Source organism: Setaria italica, chromosome IX (genome assembly GCF_000263155.2).
Source record: "Setaria italica strain Yugu1 chromosome IX, Setaria_italica_v2.0, whole genome shotgun sequence".
NCBI lineage: Eukaryota > Viridiplantae > Streptophyta > Magnoliopsida > Poales > Poaceae > Setaria > Setaria italica.
In genome coordinates, this window is record NC_028458.1 from 33,530,113 (window position 1) to 33,537,491 (window position 7,379).

At 45.6% G+C, this 7,379-nt stretch overlaps 1 long non-coding RNA gene across 1 annotated transcript; it reads right to left on the bottom strand.

Annotated features, from left to right (window-relative positions):
• Window positions 1–4,080: 4,080 nt before the first annotated feature.
• Window positions 4,081–6,760, bottom strand: LOC111255758. Its single transcript, XR_002675682.1, has 2 exons — window positions 6,653–6,760; window positions 4,081–4,997 (listed from the first exon to the last, which is right to left on the bottom strand). It is a non-coding gene; the product is annotated as an uncharacterized LOC111255758 (long non-coding RNA).
• Window positions 6,761–7,379: the final 619 nt, after the last annotated feature.

A 7,379-nucleotide genomic window follows, 5' to 3' on the forward strand; every position in this document is an offset into this window, starting at 1 on the left:
GGTAATTTCAGAACTAACAGATTGTTTTCATGACAAGAGTACAAGCTAGCCAAGCATTTAGTGGCTATTTAAAAGAGTTCTCAAAAATCATGAATTTCACAATAGATTGTCATCGACAACAACTGTCTTAGACTGGTCCCAATAGAAGCCATGAGATCTATCTACCTCACCATGAAATCTGAACTAATACAACTTATGTCTAGAAGCTATGCAAGAATCAAAATGAGGCCACTTCCTCACTGCTGCATTGTGTGTTGCCATTCTGAATACCACAAAGTTGCAGTCAAAGCATTTTTGAAGCAGAGAGCAAGAAGGAGAAGGTCATCCAAAAAACTAGCAAGTCAAATATGTTATAGACATTCTAAATTGCTTGGCCTTATGCACTCACAATTGCTTGGGCAGCAGATAGACGCTGCAACACGCTCTCTGGGATTTCCTTTCCTAAGTCCCGATAGAGTCCCTGCGGGTATAGCACAAGCATATATAATTCACAATTAAAACCTCACAATAATAGGTTGTAGAAAACTAAAGAGGGATTCATATATATGTACCAATGTCAACTCTGTAGTAACTTTGTAGTGCTGCAGTGCGTTGTCCTTGTCACGGTTCAATTGTTCTAACCTTGCATTTGCACGGTGTAGGCATTCCATTTCTCGAGCCATGCTTTGCAAAGTAAGTGGATTTGAAGGCTGTACACTCCATTCCTTTGCAGCTGCTGTGACATCTGCCTTCCTAACAGCACCATTTGCAATGGCAAGACACCCATGGGTTCCGGTGCCACTAGACACATCATACAACACCTGCCCATGCAATTCCTGCTCCTGCACCTGTTCCTGCTATTCCTCTTCTCCCCTTTCCATGCCCTCATGCTCCTCACCCTCTTCTCCTGGACATGCAACCCTCCTAGTACCCGCAATATAGTCACCCTGCAAGGAATTTTGAATCAGAAAGTGTAGGCTTGCAACCCATTTTTAATCTGTGGAAAAATAGAACATGCATACCAGGCGTTTTTGTGCTTTGCGGCTCCTGATTGCACCACTACTACCAGTGCTATCCACACTTTTCATGCCAGATTTCATCACTGCATACACATTAAGAGGGGTTGGCTTCTCTGGTCCAAACTTAGCTGCCTACAACAACAAAAAATAGTTGAATGAGATATGAACATAGAAATATGCCTGATGAGTTGTAGATGAAATTACAGTAAAGAATATACACATGCATACTAGTTCTCATTGTGTCTCTATGAATGGTCTAGATCCTCCATGATTTTGAGCTGTATAATTAGAATTCAAGCGAGCGTCCTGCCCTCTCGTATCTTTCAACTTAAAATCTTTTGAGCACCAATAAGCACATAGTTTAGGCCACACTTGATCATCACACCAGTTGGGCTTGCCATCCATGTACTGTTGATACTCAAGCTCTATTGAGCGAGCTAGTGTATCATCAATATCCTGACCCTAACCCATGTAGTAAACCTTTACAACATCCACACGTGCTTGATACATCATGTCCCTCACCCTTTTCTGCAAATATGTTTCAAGGATGCGGTCCGCCTCTTCCTGAAGGTGATCTGGAACCTCAAACAAGCGCTGCATTTGGAGAGACAAAATGATCAGCCCAAAATTCAAAAATCCATGCTAAATTCATTTAAAGACCATGCAAAGTATATGTTGCTTACCCAAAATTCACAAAGCACTCATTCTGCACTTGTCTCTATCAACTCAATATCCAAAAAATAATCAGCCCATTCTAGAGCAGGACGCTTCCTAATGACTAAACCATTTGCATCCTTGTCCTCAACCAAACCTGGGTATTCTCTCTTGAGAATGGCCCCAAGTTGAGTATTGTATTTGTAAGGGGGCTTGTAGTTGACATAACTAAATTGTCTATACACAAATATTGGTAGGTGTTAACTAAACTGTTCAGTAATGGAAGTTTACTGCAAGCATCAAATGTCAATGTACTCACATGTCACTAGCTGGTATCAGGGCCACCTTGGCACCTTGCTGAGGTAGTCTTAATTTTGTTTGGGACCCCGCCTTCCTTCCTCTTTTTTTAGGTGGTTGTACTTGGGGAGGAGAAGCAGATTCGTTCCTTTGGGAGGCACTGCCAGTACTAGGTGTACCATGAGAAGCACCTTTGTTGGGCACGCATGTTGGCAGTATGATTGTTGCGTGCATGACGAAGGGCACGAGCCATATGCATGATAACAGATGATAACAGATTGCTAACAACAGAAATAGTGCAGCAAGCAAGAATATAATTAAATAGCAGCTAACTGGATGATAACAGATTACTAACAGCAGAAATCAAGATGATAGCAGATTGTATATAAAACAACTGAATACTAACTGGACCACAACGGATTGGTAACAGCTCAAACAACCAGAATATATAAACAAGTGCAGATTTAATAATAAAACAAGTATCATGAAAATAAGAAAACAAATAGCACTACAAGTTACAACAGACTGCATTTTGTAGGACAATTCAGTAAACACAATCAGAAATCATTTGGACTATAAGTCTCTTCTTCATCTTCATCAATTGGTTCATCCTCTTCCTCTGTAGTTTCACCCTCTTCCTGAACAGCTTCCTGTGGGGATTTCTTTAAAAAACAATTTTAGGGTTTTAATTTTTTTTCCCGTTTCCCCTAACAAAAATAGGAGAAACAGAACAGAGGGCCAGAAGAGGCATAAAAATCGGATTTCTAAGGATGCTAAGCCAGTCTGAACACCACTTCAACGTGCATATCACCAGGAAATTACCAACTAAGCATGCTAGGTAAATAGCTCACTCAATGTCAAAGTGGATGCCTACAGGAATCACATGATGATACAGACACAACATCCAGATATCAGGCACGGCACACATTAGTCAACAGCCTAGCGTGAGCAATAAGTCCAAGGTCAGTAGGAATTCCATCCTAAGAGCTTCCGGATCACAAAACAAGTCAACAGCCCGCGCATCAATCATCATCACCAGATCTTAGTTACTGATGTTTCCATCACTTCCCTCACAGTCCTTGACGAACCGTGGCCTCTTCACTCGCTTTGTGCATGAAGCATTGGATGATGCCTTCCTGTTGCTGGAGTGCCTCGGTGGTTCTTCATCACTATCCCCTTCCCCATACACTTCTTAGTAAGCATTTTTGCTGACATCAATTCTGAATTAATGTCTGTGACAACCTGCACCACACTGCTCTTTCCAACTTCCTTCAATACAAGAGTCAACTAGTTTACAAACATATGATTCATGGTCTCTGTTTGATGGTAGACAGATGGAACGAAGGAAAGACACTCCCTGAGAGCAATGGACTGCCATGTTCAACACGAAAGATTGATTATCACCCCTCCTTTAACAAGAACAGAGCATCCTTCCAACGCCCAAGATTTCTTCAGTACCTCAATTGAATCATTGATAGCCAAAACTTGTTTCTGCAATAATGGCCCATCAATCTCAACCGGAGACGGAGCCCGTAAACCAGGGCCAAATTGCCCAATCGCTTCTAACACCAAGTTCAAACTCTCCAGACGAACAGTGTTAGAAGGAATCCCAGCTTCATTGAACCATGCAGCTATACATTTCATAACCTTTTTCCTCTTCTTTTCCATCCGTTTTGCACCATAGGTAGTTTGTGCATTTTCCCATTCCTTCATTGCTTGCTCTGTAGTTGACAGAGAAAGTACGAAATTGGTCCTTCGATAAACGGAAACTAGAAAAAGCTATATAAACAGAAGGTACTAGCATGAACAAATGTATTATGACAGGTCATACAGCATGTTGAATGATAATTCAGCACCATTTTGTTCTGTTTGTATAATTACACGGAAAATTGTAAACAATCCTTACGGACCATGGAAGTGCAAGCGGCAAACTTTCTTTCATTTATTCAAAGTCATCTCATTAAGAAACACTCCTACCAAGAACTATCGACAATACAAGTGATAGCTGACAGCACATTTAAATAACATCGTCTCTGAAGAACCGTACAGGTGTAACACCAACGTTACACCGATTCCTACAGTGTGTCAGACACGATAAGTATCCGATACGGGTGCGACACGGCAAAGTATATATATAATCACCTCAAAAACTATCATTAGCAAACATACATACAGCAAACAGAAAAGAAAATGGATTGGCCCAACTGAACTTAGGCCTGCTCAATCCCTCTCCGCGCAGCCCACTAGCCCACCAGAGCTTCATTTTACTCCCCACACAAACTGCTCATCTGTTCCCACGGTGGTCGATTTCTCAACTGTCCATGGTCGCCGCCTCACCAACGGCGCTCAGCTCCGCCATCTCCCTCCGCCTCTGCCGCGAGACGGCCACCTCCTGCCGCCATCCACCTGTCCGCCGTGTAGGACAGCGCACCTCCTGCTGCCACCGGCCACGCCGGATCAGGCCCCGCTGCTGCGGCTCTCCAGGTCGAGTTGCCGGCTTGCCGCTGCCGCCTGCTACACAAGTATACAACTCAGGCTGCTACGCCTCCCCCTTCTCTCAGCCGCTTGGAGATGCATCGACGCCGTGTGCACGGAGTATCGGTGATTAAAGATATTTATTTTTACAATTTAATCCGCCGATACGCTACCGATACGTATCGGTGGCGTGTCAACGGCGTGTCGGTGTCGGACACCGACATGCCAGTTTGCTGCCGTGTCCGTGCTACATAGCTGTATAGTAATTCACTAATCAACTTAATACAAAATAACACAGCCTACAACAGATTAACAGTACACTTCATCTGTAGGTGCTACTTCATTTTATCATACATTCTCAGTTCCTTAACCTTGCTGTGCACAAGCTTACTTTTTTTTTCGTGCTATATGTTCAGTCATAAGGATCTCAAATAAAGTTCAAATATTCCAACCGGTAGAGTATACAATTGGAATGAAGCAACACACAGGTTAAAACTAAAATAAATCATCCACCAGGGGACAAAACCAAACAAGCATGCCAAGCCGTGCTATCAGCATCTGTGCTTCAGTTGCCTGTGATTGTTGTAAGCAAAGCATGAAACACAACAAATTGACTTGGAAACTAATCTCAATAAAGGCTAGATAAGCAGGATAACTTTAGTACATTTAATAACTGATTAACATCAAGGAAGGATTCAGAAAACAAGTTCGACCAAAATTTCCATTAATTGCCAATTGGTTGTGCCTCTACCCTCTCTATTACAGACTGTGGTTATGCAAACAATGATTCCCCCTTGAGTTAAATACACCAGCAGCCCTTAGACTTGTCCCGAGGTGCCATTTAGGTCCACGAACTCGCAAAATCAAAATCTGGCACCCTGAACTTGTTAAGTTGCCACTTAGGTCCATACCCCTTCGAAATCTGATGTGGCATGCCAACGTGGCACCACATGGACGAACATATGCAACAAAACCCTTGAGTTTTATCTTCTTCTATATCCGCATCCTCCTCCTCTCTCTTTGGATGATGTCAGGCGGGCCACGCGTGCGAGCGGCGAGCGCGGTGCGGCCGGGCGAGCGGCGAGCACTGCGGCCAGCTGGCCGGGCCCCAGGCGATGAGAGCGGCGCGCTAGCTAGGCGGGCCCCGCACCCCACGCGGCTCGGGATAGGAGGCGGCCGCCATGGTGCAGCTGCTCGAGTGCCTCCGCCGCGGCCTTGGACTGGTGCCATGCGTCCGCGGCCGTGTCGCTAGGGAAGAAGCACTTGGACGCCATCCCCGTCCTCCGTGCAAGCTTTGTGCTTCTACACCCTCCCGGAGACCGGAGGTGAGTCGTCGTCGTTGAGGCAAGAGATGGCGGCGGTGAGCTCGGGCGTCCACGGGATTCAAAATCCCCGGTGATTTAGGGGGCTTCCAATGGATGAGGAGGGAACAGGGAGGTCGAGTAGGATGCGGAGGAGGTTCGGGCAACGGGAATCGAGGAGTGGTGGAGTGCCGGCAGCGAATCGGTCTGGATATTAGGCTCTGCTCGTGGAGGTGAGAACGGAGAAAGGGAGGAGGAAAAGAGAAGGTGGCCGGGAGTTTTGGAGGCCAGGGTGCGGTGTGGGTGTGGAGGAGGCGTGGCCACGTCGCCCCTGTGGCCGCAACATCATCGGCCACCGACGCCGCCATTATTGCCGGCGAGAGAGGAGGATTTTTTTGCATATGTTCGTCCGTGTGGCATGCCACATCAGATTTCGAAGGGGTATGAACCTAAGTGATACAATTTAATAAGTTTAGAGTGCTAGATTTGGATTTTGCGAGTTTGTGGACCTAAGTGACACCTTAGGACAAGTCAAGTGCCGCGGGTGTATTTAACTCTTTACCCTTCTACTCGACAGTTCCTGACATAAACAGAGAACCATCCCTCTGGTCCTGCTACTCCATTTCCCTCCCGCACACCGCAATTTCACCATCTTCCGGCCCGCAAACATTTTCCCCGGAACACTCGCACACATAAACCAACAATCAAGGTTCTCAGTGCGAAACCCCAAAATCCCAAAATGCACGGCCTAATCACCATCAAAAAAGAGGAAATCTTTTGTGACCAATCCGTCCAAGGAGAAAGGAAAGATACGGAACCGGCCTGGAATAAGAACCGGCGGACCCCTTACAATCGTTCCATTCCATCCAGGGCTCACGAATCCACAAAAAGGGTTTGGGGAATCAGAGAGATGACTGACTCACTGACCTCGGAGGCGTCTGCGGCGATGGAGGTGGCGGCGGCCGGGGTAGGGTGTCAGAGTTTGAGGTGCTCTTGGGTCGCCTCGCCTGCCGGCTGACGCTGCTCGTGGGGACGGGCCGGGGAGGCAGCAGAAGCGAGAGAAGACTGCGGCTGGTATAGTAGTAGTGTAGAACGAGTGACCCGCGGCCTGGTTGTCGAACTGGGCTCGTGCTTGGATCGAAGAATTGAGCCCAGTCCACACAACTTTCTTAGGAAGAGTCCAAAACATCGGGCAAGTATATATTTTTTTTTCGCGAGGACACTGGCTGGGCAAGTGTTATGCATAATACACGTGTGTTTGTTATAGTAGTAGAGACGCCCAGGTACGTTGTTTTCAAAAAATCTAATAAATAATATTTTCTATTCACAATAGAATGTAGTAAATAATAATTTTATATTTATAGCAAAATAATACCAATGACGCATTCTTAAAAAACTTAGCAAACAATCATTTGGTTAAAATTATTGATTAATCATAAACATAACCTATGAAAACTGAGGACACGGGGAATTGGATTAAGAAGAAGCTAAGCAACCTCACCTCCTCAACGGGGCTCTTACTGAGCGACCGCGCATCGCGAGCGAACGGTGGGGTCGGGCTCATCTTATCTCTTCCTCCTCTCTTTGTTCTTCCTTCTGCTTTCTTCCTCCTCTGTTCTTTTTTCTTCCTCACCTCGTTCTTCTTCTGCCGCAC